The following is a 21,871-nucleotide window of genomic DNA, read 5'->3' on the forward strand; positions in this document are numbered from 1 at the left end:
CAAATTTTCCCCATTAGATACCAGCAAAACTCCACTGGTACACACAGTGGTTGGATTTGTGATTTGCAGTAGAGTTTTTCTCTCTCAAATATTACAAGCACACACTCACACAAATATTTTATTACACAGATACGAACCACACTCTGACATCCATACCAACACACCCACACCATTATAACTGCATAGCTGGCATTAATACAGGCAAAACTATCAAAAAAACAAAACAAAACTGAAAGACTGACCTGGTTTATTTTGTGAATGCATATTACTGGGAACAATTCATCCATGCCTGTTTTTGTAACATTTTTTATAATCTTTAATCAAATGGTGCAGTTTGTTGGTTGTCTTCTAGTGTTTCTATGCTATGTTTGTTTCTGTTTGGAGTTATAATATTACTGCAGGTTATTAATCGTCAAGTGTCATTTGAGAGTAGCCAAAGCTATGTTATAGCTCTAATTTGAAGTTCACATTTTGCAACAACATTAATCTAAAATAAGCTTTTATTCACTTAATTGCACTACATATATACATACATACATATATGTCTGTAAAGAGGAGGCGGAAGCCATGTTGGAATCCATGTGCTGAAGTTTATTAGGGACAGTCCAAAAGGAGCGTGAAGCCAGGCAAAGGGTCAAAACCACAGTAACAGTCCAAAAGGCAAACGGGTAAAGGGGTAATCCAAAGGCAGGTGTCGAAAAGGCAGGCAAGAAGGTCAAACACAAAAGCAATCCAAACAGGCAGCCAAGTCAAAAATGGAAATCCAATAATCAGTAAACAGGGAAAGCAGGCAAATGGTCATACACAAGGTAAACAGACAGTAGATAGAAAATGCTCGGTAAGGCAGTAGAACTGGCAATACTTCGCAAGGCCTGTTTGGTCATGCCATGCTTAAAATGGCTGCCAAACAGGAAGTGACTGTAGAGTGAACAAAGTGGCACACAGTCAGAAAATAAGCGAGGGCTCCTTCTGCTGGTGTGGAATTACAGAACCCCTCCCTCTAGGAGTGCCTCCTGCCGCTCTACGCGGACGTCCCCGTGGTCGTGGTGCTGGTCGATTGGGTCTGGCTCGATGAAAGTCCTCAATGAGAGACGGGTCCAGGATGTCATGGGCAGCTACCCATGATCTCTCCTCAGGTCCATAACCCTCCCAGTCCACCAGGTATTGGAGCTGACCCCCTCTGCGTCTTGAATCCAGCAACTCGTTCACCTTGTAAGCTGGTGAACCATCTACATCCAGCGGTGGTTGTGGCTCTTGGTTCTTGGCATTGGGGTCAGCATCCGGGTGGACGGGTTTAAGGAGTGAGAAATGGAAGGATGGAGAGATACGATAATTAGCAGGAAGCTCAGGAAGTTGGTCGGATCTGTCTGAGAATCTTGAATGGGCCAACATACCTGGGACTGAGCTTCCAGCTCGGTAGCCGCAGCTTAAGGTCCCTCGTAGAGAGCCAGACTCGCTGTCCTAGTTGGTAGGGAGGGTGTGGACGTCGTCATCTTTTGGCCTGGAACTCCTGTGTCCCACACCCTCTCACTACGCCTGATCCAGTCGTCCACAGCAGGGACTGACGAGGGTTCGCCAGACCACGGGAACAAGGGGGGTTGGTATCCCAAGATGCACTGGAAGGGAGTCATGCCAGTGGAAGAGTGAGTCAAGGAGTTTTGGGCATACTCAGCCCAAGGGAGGAATTCTGTCCAGTGGTGTTGTTCACGACTGCAGTAGCTTCTAAGGTACCTGCTGATCTCCTGGTTTAGGCGTTCTACTTGTCCATTTGATTGTGGGTGGTACCCTGATGTGAGGCTTATATTGATATCCAGGTGCCTGCAGAAGGCTCTCCAGACCTGAGATGTGAATTGGGTTCCTCTGTCAGTGACAATGTCGTCTGGTATGCCATAGACCCGAAAGACATGATGGAATAGGGCTTGTGCTGTTTCCATGGCTGTAGGAAGACCTTTTAAGGAAACCAAACAACAGGACTTAGAGAAACGATCAATGATTACCAGTATAGCCGTAAAACCATTTGACAGGGGCAGGTCAGTGACGAAGTGTATGGACAAGTGTGACCAGGGACATTGTGGAGTTGGCAGTGGTTGGAGGAGGCCCGAGGGAAACTCCTTGGGGGTCTTGGATTGTGCACAGACATGACAAGATTTAACATAGGTTGCAACATCTTTAGTCATTGATGGCCACCAGAAGGAGTTTTGTAACAGATGGAGGGTATGGGAAATTCCAGGGTGACCCGAGCTTAGAGATGTGTGAACACATTGCATGACTTGTAGATGAAGAGCTTGTGGTACATAATGTTTGTTTGGGGGACTGTTGGCAGGTGGTGGTTCTTGTTGATATATATATATACATATATATATACATACATATACATATATATATATATATATAACATTCATATGCATTTATTTACCTCTCGTATAGAACTCTGCACTATTTGTTTTTTTAAAACGCTAGTATCGAACCGCAGTATTCTCTCCGCACTCCAGTCCAGTAGGTGGAGAAATGCACTGAAGGAGGCTATGATCGCTATCTTGGGTCTGAATTGTTATCGATTGTATTGTTGTATCTAGGGTCCATGTACGTTTTGATAATTTCATTTCCTATTTGGAATGGATTAACGAGAAATGAAAAGACAGCTCGTTTATTTGTTGTTTTGGAAAATTAGTTTTTGGTCCGATTTCTCATTTTTTGGTTGTGATTTACAAAATCGGTTTATGGCTTTGATATTTCATTCACACATGTGGGCGGCGCTGAAACAACCCTTTCATCTGATTGGTCAAACCGCATCTTCTTCAGAATGGAAGACGTATGTTAAAGCATTTATTGTCCTTTTCAAACACTAGAGAATAATGATGAATATTGTCTGTACCTCTCACTGAGAGAAAAGAACATGTTATCAGTATGTTTTGGGAAAGTTTCATGTTCAGAGCAAAGCTCAGACCAACTTCAACCTTGAAGAAGCTGTGAATCGTGTATCTGGGTATGTGCGCTAGTGTTCTGTGTGTAGGTCCTGTATTGGTATCAATGGACAGATGGCATTTGGCTGGAGACCTGAAGATGCCATGTCATGACCCAAAAGGACATCCAGTACCTAAATCCAGGGTCCCCTCGTCAGCATCCTGACGAATGGAGATACGCTTTTGACTATCTGTCCATGTGTGGAAGATTATGTATTTAGTGGACTTTGTTAGAGTATAATTGTTGTGGAAATGTGAATATACGCAGAGCGACCTACAAACTCCTTGTGAGACTTGAGGCTGGCTTCTGCTGATGAAACTGCAAACTATTCTTCAGTAAAATTTTCTTCAATTTATTATTTTTCTTTTAAAATTCTGACTCCGGGTCTTCATTCATCATATCTGGACTTTTGGGTCTTTAACTGTAAAATTCCCCTACAAAATCAATAGTTATTAATTTAGTTAATTTATCTATATATCAGCTCTGGAGAAAACAGTGATGTAATTGTCCAGCTCAGTTCAGTTTGCATACAATGGTGTCAATGCAGGCAGATCAAAAACATTGTTGAATATCAAGTGACCCCCACTAAGCAAGCCAAAGGCGACAGCGGCAAGGAACCCAAACTTCAACAGGTGACATCAGGTGACAAACAGGTGATAAACATGGAGGAAAAAACCTTGAGAGAAACCAGACTCAATCGAGGGGCCAGAGAACTGGCCAACAGCTAACAGTGTTTGAATATGATTCAGGCAGTGTTACAGGTCATAAATCCGATTGGGATCGCAACAGGGCATTGCATATATATATAGCAAATTGATTCAGGTATATTTAATTGGTTGAATTATTCTCAACTGAGTTTAGCTGTGTACCAAATAGATTCAGGTGTGTTCAAGTTGGTTTCAGATGCCCGCAGATTGCTACACTTCCTCAACCTCAAGTGCCAAGATACTTTCCTCCAAGGCCTGAATGTGCAGAGATGGTTTGAGTATAACCAATGACTATAATTTAATTTGAAATGAAGAAAAAAATAGTGACACTTTTTTGTGTTTTTATTTACTCGAATATGTGACACTACTCTGATGCAGTCCAGTTGACAGCGGTCGTCTGTATGTCTATATGGAAACTGGCATCAGTAGCGTGTTTACCCACCACGCAAAGCACGCAATTTCTCCCGAGGGGGACCCCCATTAGTGTAGTCTACGTGATATAGTCTACACAGGTAAACGCCGTATACCCACTAGGAAAGGTCAAGGATTTCCGTATACCCACTTAAAAAAGCGCAAGCATAAGGATTTGCCTATCTTTAATGTGGCGTGACAGATCGCTGTAGTGCCTCAGTTCAAGAGAAGCGGCTGTAACTCATAACACATTTGGACAGCAGTCAGTGTTTGATGTGGTTTGCCTGATGGTGATTTATTTCATTGGTCTGAACGTAAAAGTGAAAAGAAACTGCATTTTTGTTTTCATTTTCTTTAAAAGCTGCTTATCACTGTAAAGCTGCTTTGACACAATCTGCATTGTAAAAGTGCTATATAAATAAAGGTGACTCGACTTGATTTCACTGCAAATATTTAATTCCCTCTAGCTGACATTGAGGAGCTTCTGGAGCATTTGGTTGAAGAGTTCATCAGTTCTCTCTCAGGTCCAGCGAACGATTTCTACCAGCACGAGTTTGACTTTAACATCACTGGAATCTCAGCATCATTAAGTTCTTGAAACACTGAAATCCAGTGAAATCAGTACACAAACCAGCTTAGACCACCCTCATTATCCTTTTTAGTCCATTTTCCTCTGCTTTTCACTGTCCACAGTAAGATTCAAACCATTATCATTACTACCATCATATTCAATCAAAATATGACAGTTTCAAATATAAAGACTGTGACAAAACACAGTTCAGTACTTATAAGCACTATATGACAAACAGGTGTGTCCCACTGAGAACCTGTAATAAAGGTCTGTTTATGAATTCCCCTAAAATCCCAGTACAAAAACGTCCTCATTCCAGCCCAGTCACACTAACCATCATTTGATCCATCAGTAAACAGTCTCTGTTTCAACACAAGCACTTCATAAAAAACTCAAGTAATATACTAATATTTTATGAGCACTTCCTGTAATCAGCAGATAGATCATTGCTGTCCTTCCTTTATATTCATTTACCTCTTCCATGGCCCTGTCCCAAATGGCACAATTCATATGCTTTCGGTCTTGTGGACTTACAATGACTGCCGTGTGCGCGTGTCTGTTAAGTCCATGAGACCGTAGGGTCTCCCATTTGTCATTTTATGTTTCAGAAGGGCGCTCACTTTACGGTCATGTGCGTCCTTGATGCACACTTTTGCCGAGCCCGCACTGAAGCGAGCTCCACAGACTTCTACCCGACAGTCAATTGATTAAGGTCTAGTATCATTTTCACTGTCCTGTTCACTGGTTAGTTTTAGGTTTTCAGTAAATTAAATGAACCATGAGTCTTTCCAGCCACATCTACACAATACTCTGAGCGTCACAGATTTAATCTCCTGGCCATTTGTGACTTGTTTGTGTTTGCGGCTTTGGTGCATTGCTCATAACGCTTTAATGAAAACTTTTTTTTAAAAAAAATCAGGGTAAAACATAATCACATTATCACCAGATCCTACACACTCCACACAGAACTCAAGTCTGTACTGATGAGTGAAAGGATTTAAGAAACCCACTGGAATCCCCTGAAAAGAGATGGCCCTCTCTTGTGTTGATCCTGCAGTGTTTTATGTCAGACTACAGAGATACAGAGATCTTGTCTTTATTAGATCTGTGAACTCTCGATTAGTGTACTTACTGATTGTAGAAAAAAAGGAGCAATGCTGCCTTAAAGGGATAGTTCGCCCAAATATGAATATTCTGTCATTATTTTCCCACCTTCATGTTATTCCAGTCCGGTATGATTTCTTCTGCGGAACCAAAAAACAATGTTTTGAAGAACGCTGGACTCCACTGACTTATTTTTTGGAATATCTTTTTTTGGGGTCCACAGAAGAAAGTTTTGGGTTTAATATTAGTCTTTCTGTTTATCCCTCCGGGTAAACAGAAAGACTAATATTAGCATAGATGCCATTCTTCTTCTGATGTAACGAGTACATCTGGTGTTATAGGAAGTGTTCCCGGTTCCAGCTGACCTAATCTATGCAGCCTAACAATCCTTTAACGAATGTAAAAACATAAATTGATAATGTGTTGTGTATGCCAGGTTAAAGAGATGCGTTTTAAGTCTAGCTTTAAACTGAAAGAGTGTGTCTGCTTCCCGAACAATACTTGGAAGATTGTTCCAGAGTTTAGGTGCCAAATAGGAGAAGGATCTACCACTTGCGGTTGATTTTGATATTCTAGGTATTATCAGCTGGCCTGAATTCTGAGATCACAATAGACGTGAAGGACTATAATGCATTAAGAGCTCACTCGGGTAGTGGGGAGCTAAACCATTTAGTGCTTTGTAAGTAATTAGCAAGATTTTAAAATCTATACCATGTTTAATAGGGAGCCAATGCAGTGTTGACAGAACCGGGGTAATATGGTCATACTTACTGGTTCTAGTAAGAACTCTAGAAGCTGCATTTTAGACCAGCTGTAGTTTGTTTATCAAGCGAGCAGGGAAACCACCCAATGGAGCGTTACAGTAATCTAGGCTTGAGGTCATGAACGCATGAACTAACTGTTCGGCATTTGTCATTGAGAGCATATGTCGTAGTTTAGATATATCTTTAAGATGGAAGAATGCGGTTTTACAAATGCTAGAAATGTGGCTTTCAAATGAAAGAGTGATATCAAAGAGCACACCCAGGTTCCTAACTGACGACGAAGATTTAACCGAACATCCAAGTGTTAGACAGTATTCTAGGTTATTATGTGCAGAAGTTTTTGGTCCAATAATTAGAATCTCTGTTTTTTCTGAATTTAGTAGTAGGAAATTACTGGTCATCCAGTTTTTTATATCAGCTATGCATTCCGTTAATTTTGTGAATTGGTAAGTTTCGTCAAGGCTCGAAGAAATATAGAGCTGAGTATCATCAGCGTAACAGTGAAAACGTCTCGGTTACGTATGTAACCCTCGTTCCCTGAAGGAGGGAACGGAGATGTACGTCAGTAGTGACCGACGAATTGGGATATCGCTAGAGAGCCCTATCAGCTTCGAGTGAACTACAACAGGCCAATGAAGTTGGCGTGCGATATTTGCATAATGCGCACCGCCCCCGCCAGGTGGTATAAATAGGGGAGCAGATGCAATCGCACTCTGTTTTTCGCTGAGGAGACTCGGAGGAACTCGACAGGGTTCGCCAAGCGGGGAACTCGACTGGAGTAAAAAGGATGCACGTATCCGGCCCAGGGTGCGGGAGTGGCATTGCAAGCCGACACTAGAACGGGCTCTTCGCGTCTACCGGCTGGTGGAAGTGAGTACACGGGAAGATACCGGTTCTACACGAAGGCTATAGAATCTAGCGAACGTGTTAGGTGTCGCCCAGCCCGCAGCTCTACAGATCTGTCAGCGAGGCGCCGTGCGCCAGCGCCCAGGAAGAGGCCACTCCTCTGGTGGAGTGGGCTCTCAACGTGAGCGGGCAAGGCACGCCCTGGGACTCATACGCCAGGGCGATGGTGTCCACTATCCAGTGGGCCATCCTCTGCTTGGAGACAGCCTTTCCCTTCTGCTGGCCTCCGTAACAGACAAAGAGCTGATCTGAGGTCCTGAAGCTTCGCGTTCTGTCCACGTACAGGCGCAGAGCGCGGACGGGACAGAGCAAAGCTAGGGCTGGGTCCGCCTCCTCCGAAGGCAGCGCTTGCAGGTTCACTACCTGATCTCGAAAGGGAGTGGTAGGAACCTTGGGCACAAATCCAGGCCGGGGTCTCAGGATAACGTGAGAGTCACCGGGCCCGAATTCCAGGCACGATTCGTCAACCGAAAATGCGTGCAGGTCCCCTACCCTCTTGAGCGAGGCCAATGCAACCAGGAGGACGGTCTTTAGGGACAGTACTTTTAACTCGACTGATTGCAAAGGCTCGAAGGGACGACCCCGGAGAGATGTAAGAACCAGGGTCAGATCCCAAGAGAGTACAGAGGGGGGCCGGGGAGGATTCAGTCTCCTCGCCCCCCTCAAGAACCTGACGATCAGATCGTGCTTCCCTAGCGATTTACCATCAACTGCATAGTGATGTGCGGCGACAGCGGCAACATACACCTTGAGGGTGGAGGGAGACAGCCTTCGCTCCAGGCCCTCTTGCAGAAAGGAAAGCACGGTTCTGACCGAACATGATCGGGGGTCCTCTCGTTCTGGTTGAGAGGAACACCATTCGACGAACAGGTTCCACTTCAGCGCATAGAGGTTCCTTGTAGAAGGAGCTCTAGCGGAAGTGATAGTGTCTGCGACCGCTTGTGGGAGATCACTCAGAACCTCCCCGTCCCGTCCAGGGACCACACATGGAGTTTCCACAGGTCGGGACGCGGGTGCCAGAGGGTGCCCCGTCTCTGAGTCAGGAGGTCCTTCCTCAGAGGAATGGGCCAGGGAGGTGCTGTCGCGAGGAGCATGAGGTCCGAGAACCAGGTCCGAGTGGGCCAGTATGGAGCCACTAACAAGACCTGCTCCTCGTCCTCCCTGACTTGCACAGGAGCTGTGCGAGAAGGCTCACTGGGGGAAACGCATATTTGCGTAGGCCCCGGGGCCAGCTGATTGCCAGGGCATCCGTGCCGAGCGTGCCGCCGGTCAGGGAATAGAACAACTGGCAGTGGGCAGTCTCCGGGGAGGCGAACAGATCTATCTGAGCGGAACAATGGCCGTCTCCGCAACCTTCGTGAAGACGCGGGGCGACAGAGCCAGCCCAAAGGGCAGGACTTTGTACTGATATGCCCGACCCTCGAACGCAAACCGTAGGAAGGGTCTGTGATGAGGCAGAATCGAGACATGAAAGCACGCTTCCTTCAGGTCGATCGCTGCAAACCAACCCTGGGGACGGACGCATTCGAAAATGCGCTTCTGCGTAAGCATCTTGAACAGCAGCCTGGAAGGGACCGATTCAGGACACACAGATCCAGGATTGGCCGTAGCCCATCGCCCTTCTTGGGTACAATGAAGTAGGGGCTGGAGAACCCTGACTCCATATCGGCTGGAGGGACCGGCTCGACTGCATCATTTCGCCAGGAGGACAGCAATCTCCGCCCAGAGAACAGGTGCATTGTCCAGGGACACACGAGTGTAATGGACACCCCTGAACACCGGGGGACGCCAGGCGAACTGAATCGCATAGCCGAGTCTGACGGTACGAATGAGCCAGCGGGACGGGCTGGAAAGCGCTAGCCAGGCTTCCAGACACCGAACCAGCGGGACCAAATGCACCACAGACATACCGGGCGTGGGGCAGCGAGGTAGAGTGCTGGGACCCGACTCGGACGGCATAGCGGCCCGTAGTGGGGTCAGACTCTGCAAGGTGGCAGTGTGAATGGGAGACGGCACATGGGAGGCGGCCTCGACCAACACACTGGGACCTGCTGGCGAAGTGAGAGGGGGCTGAGAGTGGCGAGGTGGGGCCTCGCGCACTGCCAGCTGCGCCCTCTTGGGACCTGGAAAACAGTTCTACTTCGTGGGTACCGCTGGTCTCCGGAGAGCCAGCGGCGGAACAAACCAAAATTCTCCACCCGGCCCTCCTCCGGGGAGGGAGCGATGCGGGCATCGTCTCCCGAAGAACTGTTTACCTCAGCTCCAGGTCACCCGTTTCTCCAGGACCGCTTCTCGCTAGCCAAGTGGCTTGGCTGCGGGCTGAGTGGGCTGGATTTTAGGCCAGCTTGTGAGATGAGAGCATCGAGAAAGCGTACTTAGACGATGACACACCTCTGCAAGGCTAGCCAGGGGTGTTTCCGTACCACCATGGTGGACATTGTTTGGCCAGGGGCCTGCGCTATGACTTACATCATGCGTAGCTCAACCCCGACTCAGAACTACCCATATGCCATGAGCTCTTTGGCCTTCCACAGACTTGCCGGGGGCTAAGACCCATGCAGGGCAGAGGTGGTGTGCCCGTAGCACTGCCACCCCACCACAGAGTAAAGTGAGAGAGAAAAAACTTTTAATGCAGATTATGACCCTTTTGGCGTTCCATATTTAGCACCAAAAAAGGCTTCCAAACTGCCAAGTTTTTCATGCACGTCCGGGCTAAGACAGGGGGCAGGGCAAGGCGAGTACGCGTCGCACCACGCCCCCAGGGGCCTGGGAAAGCATGGTCGTTAACTCTGAATCTGATTCAGCATGAGCACATCACAACCGTGGGACGCTCAGCCTCATCTTCAAGTCCAGAGCCCAACAACCCTCTCTCCAATGTAGCAGTCGACATCTGATCCTCTGCTGGAGCCCTGACTAAGATGCTAGGTCCCCCATGAGAAGGACCAGCAATCCACCCAGAAGCTACCAGCCATGTGGGAGAGTAAACGTGGTCGTCTAACTGAACGACACACGGCGCTGAGCGCCGACGTGGCCATGTTTTTACCAAACATAAACCACCCACGAACACAGTCACAACATGTTTGCGATGCATTAGAGGAGTGGGGGGCCCACGGAGATTGGCTCGGCAGGTATTGCCCCACTGTGATCCTCTGGTCACCCTGGCTTATTCACCAAAAGTAGTACTTTTCTGATTCAGAAAGAGAAACTAGATCGGGGAATAGGTGAGGGGACTCCACCTCATTTGAGGCACTCGAGTCTCGACCACGCATCTAGAGCGCCGAACAACGCGCTGGGTTGCCATGGCAACGCGCGCTGTCAGCCGGCAGCTCGACGGCGCGCTGAGCGCTCAAGCCCTTACGAGAAAGGCAAGACGAACAACGCGCCGACGTGGGCATGCTCTCTTTTTTTTGTTTTACAAGAGAATATGAACCACCCACAAACACAGTCTCAGCACGCTAAGCAGACATGAGAGAAAGTGATTGTGGCCGTCAGTGAGGATAGGAAACGACCGCCTCCAGAAACGCACAGACAGAATGACGTCTTGAAAAAGACGCAGTGTCTGTCTGTGAAGCTCTTTAAGAAGCTCTTGTTCTTTGTGCCGAAGCACACAGGGAACAGCCGCGATGTGACTGCAGGTACACTTTTCACTCCCTGAGTCACACACACAGAGGAACCGGCCCAAATTGCAAACCAAAAGGGGCAAATAATGCTGTGAAAACAGCAGTTGAGAGCTGTATAACAGCTCGAGAAGCTCACTCTGGGAAAGCTCGCGGCCTCGCTGTAAGGTGCCATAAAGCCAGTACTGTAGAACAAAAGCTCTTCAAAGGCTTGCGAAGTCACTCTCAGACTAATAGCAGGAACACACAGGTTGGCTCCGAAGCGAAAGACAAAGTGCGATTGCATCTGCTCCCCTATTTATACCACCTGGCGGGGGCGGTGCGCATTATGCAAATATCGCACGCCAACTTCATTGGCCTGTTGTAGTTCACTCGAAGCTGATAGGGCTCTCTAGCGATATCCCAATTCGTCGGTCACTACTGACGTACGTCGAACGTGACCGACTGAAAGGGAACTAACGCCATGCTTCCTAATGATATCTCCCAAGGGTAGCATGTACAGAGTGAAAAGCAACAGTCCTAGTACTGAGCCTTACGGTACTCCATATTTAACTTGTGATCAATATGACATCTCTTCGTTTACTACTACAAACTGATAACGTTCAGATAAGTATGATTTGAACCATGCCAATGCAATTCCACTAATGCCAATGAGTTTATTTAAAAGAATCTTGTGATCGATAGTGTCGAATGCAGCACTGCTCCTCCAACGGTTTCGAAGGCAGGCCAGACTTCCGTTCAGGTGCATCCTCAGGCTCATGGGTATGTTGGCGGCAGCAGCTGCTGTCAACCGTTAGAACTCCTTTCACTCCATTCCTTTCAGAGATGGGTGAACAGTCTCCGCTTGAATCCCAGTTGGCACAAGAACAGGTGGATCAAGATTACAGAACGATGCCTTCTGCCCTTGAAGTCATGGAGGAGGAGTTTGTATCTGACCAAGGGGGTTGCTCTGGGCGTGATTCCCTCTCGAAGGGAGGTAGTCCAGACCAACGCGTCTCTTACAGTCTGGGGGGCAGTCTGACAAACACAGAGCAGTCAGAGGACAATGGAACCCCCAGGAAAAGAGCGAGAATATAAATACCCTGGAACTTCCAGCAGTGCAGCTGGCTCTGAAGCATTTTGCACCATTTTTGAAGGGCAGATACATTCTTGTCAGGTCCGACAACACATCAGTGGTTTATCACATCAACCATCAAGGGGGCACGATGTCCATCCAATCCCTTCAGGTATCACAGGAACTGCTGACTTGGGCCTTCCCTCGGTTTGCAAGCATGAGCAATGCACATCCCAGCTGTTTTGTCCAGACCCTCAACTTCCTCTTAAGGATAAGCGGGACCTTCTCGTGACCTTGTTGTTATAAGTCAACCAGTGTGAAGCACTGCCTCTGGCGGTCAGGAAGAATGAAATAGAACGAGAGTTATGTATATAACTGCGGTTCTATGAGTTCTGGATGACCACCAGAACTTTCTGTCAGGGCGAGAAGATTCTGTAGGGACAGTCTACAGGAAGTCACGGGGTGAAATAGGGGAGCACCCCGAGTCATCCTGGTCACGAGGGATTTTGTTGGTATTAAACTTGACCTATGCATTTGCAACAAGACATAATATCCAGTGTGAAGCACTGCCTCTGGCTGTCATCCAGAACTCATAGAACCGCAGTTACATACGCAACTCTCATTCTCTGCAAGGTGTTCTAACCATAAATATCTATGCTTCTAATAATGTACTGGTTCCATCCCTGGCGGACGGGCATAATCTTCAGGAACATTGACATTTCTCTGTTCTTGCTCTACTTCATCTGCCAGTTTATGCCTTGCTCTTCATAGCTCTGCTGCCACCATGTTTCCAACACCTGGCCCCGCTTTGATGCAGTGATTGACAGGGCGGGGCAGGGACATGATCGGCTCCGAATGCATTTTCAAAATCCACATTGAATTTTGCTACATTTATTGTGGGACATTTAATGAAAATGCAATCGCGAGTGTCTTAACTGTGAGTGTAAATGCACTAAAAAAAAAATAAAAAAAAACATTTAAATGGTCATTTTGCTACAATTCTGCTTGAACATGTTAAACATATGTACATCATTTCTGTAATACATTTTCATTTTGCAACACATAAAGCGTTAAAATGTTTAAATTGTATGTTAAAACTAGTGTAGGAAATAGCAAATGTAAATTATATTATATAATTTAAATGATCATTTACAGGAAAAGCCACACTTTGTTCTTTGTGTGGAAAGAGTTTCACAGAGCTCGGTTCATTAATAGTACACCAGAAAAGACACAGCGGTGTGAAGAATCACATATGCAGCGAGTGCGGGAAGTCATTTATCACAAATAGTGAACTAAAAGTGCACCAGAATATCCACACTGGAGAGAAACCGTTCAAGTGTTCAGACTGCGACAAGAGATTCAACCAGTCGGGAAACCTGAAAACTCATGAGAGGATCCACACTGGAGAGAAACGTGTGATCAGTGCGGGAAGAGTTTCAGTCAGTTTGCTTCTTTGCTCAGACATGGAAACACTATTATCTGTAATAAATTGTAAGTAGTACATCTTGAATCGCAGAGGTTAATAACTTCTCACTGGAGTTGTGTGTGTGTGTGTGTGTGTGTGTGAATCGTTCTAAAGTTTGGGGTCAGTATTTTTTCTTGAAGGGAAGTGATATTAAAATGATTTCTTATTTTCAAATCATCATATTAAAATGATTTCTGAAGGATCATGTGACACTGAAGACTGGAGTAATGATGCTGAAAAATGTGTTCACAGAAATAATCAAATTTTACAATGTATTCAAATAGAAGTCTGTAATAACTTTTTTCAATATTACTGTTTTTGATTGTATCTTCTTTCTTTGACCGCAACATTTTAAATGTTAGTGCCGATTCATTTACGTATTTTTATAACTAAGGGCACTAATAATATGTTACAAGAAATAAAAAAGGAGCACAATCTTACTAAGGTTACTTTACAATCAGGTGCAGAGTTAAAGCTTTGGACACGCCTCATAGAAAACATTTTAAACATGGAGAAATAAGAAGTACTTTTGTACAGTTCTGTTGTTTTATTCTACATGAAGCATGGGAGAAGTATTGGAACAGCTGGAAACTGATCTCTTTGCAGAATAAATTGTTAAATATGCCTCCAAATAGGACATTTCTACAGTTGCATTATTTTGTCATTTTGCCCTAAATAAAGCTTAATTTCTTCCGCTGATTACGAGTGAATAGCAGAATATCAGACAGAATTAAGCACTTTAAAAATAAATAAATAAATACCTTTTATATATTTTAAAGATCTTTCTTTGCCGCCTTTATCTCTGTCTGCACTGTGGAAAAGCAGTGTGTTTTCCCCGCTCCAGTCCACTAGGTGGTGACAACGCACCATAAGTTGCCACAAAAGTAGAAGAAGATAGCAAAAGAAGATAACTACTGTCTGGGGTCTGATCGCTTCAAAGATGATTCATCTGGGGTGAGTAAAAAAAAATACTATTTTCCGATTATGTGGACAACATGTCACCACATGTGCTACAAAATGTGGAAAACGCGTTACTAACATGTGGAGGACGTGAAAATGTTTTCCACATGTTGTAAGGTTTTAACATGCGCATCACATCTGACCACATGTCTCAGAATAGACTGTATATATACTGTAAATTGTTATGTTTATATGTTTATGGGTCAAAGACATTTTGATGTCCGCATCAAAAGAAATATGAAAGCACATTAAATGCAAGTAAAATGTCTACTTTTAATTTTTCAAGTAAGTTTGGGGAATGAAATGTCAAAATGTGGGTGAAATAATGGTCAATTGTCATTCAGTGTAACACTTATATTTATGTAAAACTGAAACAACATACTTATTCTGACCTGTACGTATTAAAATATAAAAGAATAAATGAGCATACTAAATTTAATTCTTGCTGACAAATGTGCAAAACCTAGATTAGTGGCAAAGTTTAAATTCAGAAAACAAAAGAAAAAAAAAAATCTTTCCTTGCAACCCCCTTTAATTTTGAAGATTATGCATTTGTTTATAGTATTAATATGCTGTTGTTTATTTTATACACATGTTATGCGCCCCACAGATGACATAGGAAACTCTGAGGGAACTTTTGGAATGCTTTATTGTTTAAAATAGTAACTTTTAACATCCTAATTATCATTTTATAGCTTTAATATTTTCTAATTTAATATAACCTATTAATGTTTCGGAAACGTAGCTTTCTATTGGAAATGGGTCATGTAAGGCCGGTCACATTTACACATTTACTATAAAGAGTAATTAAAGGGTAGTTCACAAAAATGAAAATAATGTCATGTCATTTTACACCCGCAAGACCTTTGTTCAACTTTGGAACACAAATTAAGATATTTTGAAAAAAAAAATTTTTTTTTTTTTAAATCCGATGGCTCAGTAGGCCTCTATAAACAAAATGCCATTGTAACTCTCAAGTCCATAAAGGTACTATATACACATTTTAAAACATTCATGTGAGTTCAGTGGTTCTACCTTAACATTAAAAATGACGAGAACACATTAATTGTGTTGCCAAAATAACGTCTTTTCAATACAATATAAGGAATTTGCCGATTTCAGAAACACTGCTTTCGATAGGTTTCTTTTACGAACGAATCAGTGATTCAGGTCTCCTATCAAACGGCTAAACTGCAGACAACAATGACGTTGGTGCTCCGAATCACTGACCAATTCGTAAAGCTCAGAAGCAGTGTTTGAAAAATCTAAAAACACAAAAAAGTAAAAAAGAAGCAGAAATCGGCCCATCACGATATTGTTGAAAAGTCGTTATTTTGGTTTATGGCGCACAAAAAATATTCTTGTTCCTTTATAATATTAAGGTCTGTTTCCACCACTTCAAAACTCTAGAATTACCATATTAAGCCTCAGATGTCAACTATACATTGGTTTGGTTTCCTTTTTATAGGGGGGTATCACACACAGTTTCTGCCAATCTCATGTTAATCTTGAGTACATATAGAGTAACAATGCATCCTTAATTTCTCCGAAAAAGTCTTTAGTTTTATCATATTTATAAAAGATAGACACGCTAAACCGAGTCTTTCCAAAAAAAGCAGAGATCCTGGAGGCGTGCCTGCTGTCAGTGCCGTGGGCGGAGCTAAAGAGTCACGAGCGTGCGCAGCTTTTGTGTAGAGATCGCATGCTAGCTGCGACATCATTATAAAAACAAAGGGAACAAAAACGTTCATGGTGTTTACACTTTATGCACTTGCGTGCCTATTGCCAACAAAACACAGACATCTCATGCAGCTGTACTCGCCACCCGTGATCTGCAAATCCAGTGCCGAACTGGGACTTGTTTACAAAGTATTCATCACCAAAATCCCGGGAACAAACAAACATACATGCACAACTCCGTTGCTGCCCCGGAAAAACAAACTTCATCCACTGTTCCCTTAACGTTGGGTTCTATGGGAAACTGAAAAAGGTAATCTTTCCCTCACAACCAAAAACACACTCACTTTGGTGACAGGAGCTGCGTCTCCGGAGGTCACATTTGAAGGCTGCGTCCTCCGGAGGTCACATTTGAAGGCTGCATACGTCATAACTTTAATAAAATTCACTGATATTCATTGTGAGGTGTAAAATACTGTAATTTTTTTCTTACGTTGCAATCTTATTTTTCTTAAATGAGACTGCCTCTGATGTATGCAGCCTTCAAAGGGTGCAGCCCCTGAATTGGGACACAGCCATTGTTGAAAAATCTCTCGGCTTTTGTATCCCAAACGAAGGGCGTTGATGGGCGTGCTCTTGCTCTGGGTGATATGTGTGTGCATGCTTATCAGGGAGAAGTGTCTATACAAGGAATTCCACTCTCTTTTGACGTCATACAGGACACATTTGAAAAAAAAACTCTCAGAAACCCGTACCGAGTCTGGAAGTAGTGTATTTTGCACAGAAATACTCATACTTCATACGTCCAACTCGTGTTTTGAAACTTTGGCCATGTTTATCATGAGAATGCAACTCTTTAACAGTGTAAATAAGTCAGAATGCATGAAATAGCATTACACCCCCCCCTTTAAATAATTCAAAAAAGTCAACATATGCATGGTGTAATAATAGGGGCTTTAGCACCGGGTAGTTCTTGGAGCTTAGATAGAAGAACTAGCCACCAGGGTGGTTCCCCAAGAACTAATGTTCCCCTAGGCCTGAAGTGAAGTGAACTGTGCTTTTTGTTGTTACTTTTATTTTGTCGGCGGTGAGAACATCTCAGCCAGAGCCTGAGCACACAGTGCTCGCATTCTCCATCTTCATTAGTTTACGATCTGTTTAACAGTCGTTAATACGTTATTAGGTAAAACTGTTATACAAAGAAAGTAGTTCTCTGCAAAGAGGTCCATCTATCACTGTTTCATCTCCTTGTTTGTAGAGTTAGTTCATGGAGTAGCTTTTAAAAATGGCGGGTGCCGGTGTGTCGTGTGCGTTCGACCAATCAGTGTATGCTTACGTTACCGGTAGTTCCTTTTCTGCTGGGTTAGACCTTTTACACTCTGAAGTAGCTGTTATTCGTCTCTTACAATGTAACATGATCTAAACACACCTCGTAAAAAAGGATTAGTTCACCCCAAAATGAAAATTATGTTATTAATTACTCACCCTCATGTCGTTCCACACCTGTAAGACTTTTTGTTCATCTTCGGAACACAAATTAGGATAATTTTGATTACAGAATGCTGTCAGATTTCCTTCCATCCACTGCTTTTGTTACTGAAACTTTGACTCTTCACAAACTTCATAAAGAGATCGGAAAACTAATCCATCAAATCGGTTCATCATACCAAGCAATCGATTCTCTTCAGAAAATTTGAAGCAAACCGCTCGATTCATATGGATTAGTTTTCCGATCTCTTTATGAAGTTTGTGAAGCGTCAAAGTTTCTGTAACAAAAGCAGTGGATGGAAGGAAATCTGACAGCATTCTGTAATCAAAATTATCTTAATTTGTAAAATCTAAAATTGCAGCTATTGTTTGTTATAGAATTGTGATATGAAATTTTGGGAAGTTTGCCCATCCCATTCTCAATTTATCTAGACTCAAGCAGCAATATCAATATACACACACAACATTAATGCTTGAATAGAAATATATCAATTCATTAACCAATTTTTTAAATTTGTTTTTTGTCAGATCTGCTCCTCTTCTTTCAGTGAAGCTCCTCCCACTGGAATTCACTAATAAATGCTGGAATATTCCCATCAGCCTACAAGTGAAGACGAGCATCAAGAACAAAGAGGTTGGTGTTTATTCTTGATTCTTCATTCATAGTACATATTCCTATACATTAAGCTGATTAATGATGATTTATTGTGGTTATTTTAGACCAGATGGAGGTGAAAAAGAAAAGAAAGAATCAAATGAGGTGGAAGAGAAACACCATTTCATCACTGGAGGAAAATCTTTGACTTTCTCACACAGACTGAAAAGACTGAAGCCAAGAAGTCGTTCGCCTGCCCTCAGTGTGGAGAGAGTTTCACACGTAAAAGAAGTGTCAGGGAGCACATGAGTACTCATTCTAAAGAGAAACTGTTGACATGTGACCAGTGTGGAGAGAGTTTCACACGTAAAAGAAGTCTCAGGAGCACATGAGTACTCATTCTAAAGAGAATCTGTTGACATGTGACCAGTGTGGAGAGAGTTTCACACGTAAAAGAAGTCTCAAGCACATGAGTACTCATTCTAAAGAGAAACTGTTGACATGTGACCAGTGTGGAGAGGGTTTTACATGTAAACAAAGCCTGAATGAGCACATAGGACTCATGCTGAAGAGAATCTGTTGACATGTGACCAGTGTGGAAGGTTTTTACATGTAAAAAAGTCTGAGGAGCACATAGGAACTCATTCTGAAGAGAATCTGTTGACATGTGACCAGTGTGGAGAGAGTTTCACACGTAAAAGAAGTCTCAAGGAGCACATGAGTACTCATTCTAAGAGAATCTGTTGACATGTGACCAGTGTGGAGAGGGTTTCGCACGTAAAAGAAGTCTCAAGGAGCACATGAGTACTCATTCTAAAGAGAATCTGTTGACATGTGACCAGTGTGGAGAGGGTTTTACATGTAAACAAACCTGAATGAGCACATAGGAACTCATGCTGAAGAGAATCTGTTGACATGTGACCAGTGTGGAGAGGGTTTCACACGTAAAAGAAGTCTCAAGGAGCACATGAGTACTCATTCTAAAGAGAATCTGTTGACATGTGACCAGTGTGGAGAGAGTTTTCACACGTAAAAGAAGTCTCAAGGAGCACATGAGTACTCATTCTAAAGAGAATCTGTTGACATGTGACCAGTGTGGAGAGGGTTTTACATGTAAACAAAGCCTGAATGAGCACATAGAACTCATGCTGAAGAGAATCTGTTGACATGTGACCAGTGTGGAGAGGGTTTCGCACGTAAAAGAAGTCTCAAGGAGCACATGAGTACTCATTCTAAAGAAATCTGTTGACATGTGACCAGTGTGGAGAGAGTTTCACACGTAAAAGAATCTCAAGGAGCACATGAGTACTCATTCTAAAGAGAATCTGTTGACATGTGACCAGTGTGGAGAGGGTTTCAGCACGTAAAAGAAGTCTCAGGAGCACATGAGTACTCATTCTAAAGAGAATCTGTTGACATGTGACCAGAAACCTAACAAGTGTTCACACTGCTACATGAGTTTCAGTCAACCAGCAGACCTGGAAAGACACAAGATGATCCACACTGGAGAGAAACCTTACAAGTGTACACACTGCGCCAAGAGATTCCTTGTCAGAAAATCTGAAAATACATGAGAGGATCCACACAGCAGAGAAACCTTACAAGTGTACACACTGCGACAAGAGATTCAGACAGTCAGATTCTGTGAAAAGACATGAGAGGATCCACACTGGAGAGAAACCTTACGAGTGTACACACTGCGACAAGAGATTCAGACAGTCAGATTCTGTGAAAAGACATGAGAGGATCCACACTGGAGAGAAACCTTACGAGTGTTCATACTGTCCCATGAGATTCAATCAGTCAGGAAATCTGAAAAGTCACATGGAAAGAAAACATTTGTAGCCCTCCAGTTCACACCGCCCACTACAAGCGAGACTCGAACCCGGGCCTGTCCTCATGGGTGGTGCGCTCTAACAAGGAGGCTAAAGACCGCAGTCTCTAGCATCAGTCACCAGAGCACCTCTTGAGATCAGGGAGTGAGGTTTACACGAACAGCCCTTACCGGTGTCCATTACACGTCTGTAACTAATATCTGTAAAATTTTGAGATTTTCATACACTGAAACATGGATATTCAAAAATGTAAAAAAAAAAAACTGTCATAAAACTTTGAAGCTTGGGAGCACAGACTTAAGTTTAGTCTCATTTTAAAAAAGACCCTTGAAAAAGAATCTTGAAGTAAAAAAGGAAAAAAAAAAAAAAAAAAAAAAAAATATATATATATATATATGAAATATGTTGAACTCTAAAACTACTAGAAAATCAAAGCCATAAATCTAAACAATTGTGTTCCAAAATTGAGGTTGATATCTCAAAAAACGAGTTTTCAGTAAGATTTTGTTTGGGTGCAGTACCAAATTTTCTCCATTAGATGCCAGCAAAACTCACTGGTACACACAGTGGTTGGATTTGTGATTTGCAGTAGAGTTTCTCTCTCTTAAATATTATAAGCACGCACACACAATTATTTTATTACACTCATACAAGCCACACCCTGACATCCATACCAACACACCCACACCATTATAGCTGGCATTAACAGGCAAAATTATCAAAAAAAACAACAAAAATGAAAGACTGAAAAATGTCCATAAGGTCAATCAAACGTTAAAAAAAACTGACCTGGTTTATTTTGTGAATGCATATTACTGGTACAATTCATCCATGCATGTTTTGTAACATTTTTTTAATAATAATCTTTAATTAAATGGTGCAGTTTGTTGGTTGTCTTCTAGTGTTTCTATGCTATGTTTGTTTCTGTTTGGAGTTATAATATTACTGCAGTTTATTAATCATCAAGTGTCATTTAAGAGTAGCCAAAGCTATGTTATAGCTCTAATTTGAAGTTCACAATTTGCAATAACATTAATCTAAAATAAGCTTTTATTCACTTAATTACACTACATTTGATATAATATATATATAACTTATACATTTTGTATTTACTTGTATATTAATTTTGTATTTTTACATTAAGAATTTAATTATTGTTCTATTTATTAAAACCAAGTCAATCTTATCAAGTTAGTGTTTAAAACATTTTTACACATTCCAAAATAATAACTAAAGGCAGTAACAATTTAACCCTCTATGGTACGCAGTATGATATCAATGAGGAAAAATTATTTGTGGTGTTTTTTCCTGCCTAAAATTGTACACTATAACAATATCAATATACATTTTCATTAATTTTTAATTATATTTTTAAAAGTTCACTTAAAAGTCTCATTTTATTAAAAACAAACTAAAAAAGACTATGTTGCCTGGAGGCAACACCATACCATAGAGGGTTTGAACAATATATTTTATTTGTGTATTGATTTTCAGCTGTTCTTTTTTAATATTCAACTTATTTCGGATCATCAGTCATGCTCGGTAAACACTCTGTCACAGTCACGAAGATGTACCTTTAATTTCACCAAGCTGATTGCTCACTAAAACCCCTGCAGTCATCATGTTTTCAGGTTTTTCACGTTTGATTTTGACGTGACATAAAGCGGTGATATCTAAGCTGTTTACTTACTTTTTAATTAGTCTTCCTATTGAAGACATCACTTGTTCATTCAGACTGACGCGTACAATGCGC

At 42.8% G+C, this 21,871-nt stretch overlaps 1 long non-coding RNA gene across 1 annotated transcript in view; it reads right to left on the bottom strand.

Moving 5' to 3' along the window:
* The window catches only part of LOC127517014 (uncharacterized), a 57,763-nt gene extending 38,445 nt beyond the window's left edge, over positions 1-19,318 (bottom strand). The window contains exon 1 of the long non-coding RNA XR_007931160.1: positions 19,155-19,318. This is a non-coding gene — a long non-coding RNA (uncharacterized LOC127517014). The remainder of the gene's footprint in view (positions 1-19,154) is intronic.
* Positions 19,319-21,871: the final 2,553 nt, after the last annotated feature.

Source organism: Ctenopharyngodon idella, chromosome 8 (genome assembly GCF_019924925.1).
Source record: "Ctenopharyngodon idella isolate HZGC_01 chromosome 8, HZGC01, whole genome shotgun sequence".
NCBI classification, from domain to species: Eukaryota; Metazoa; Chordata; class Actinopteri; order Cypriniformes; family Xenocyprididae; genus Ctenopharyngodon; species Ctenopharyngodon idella.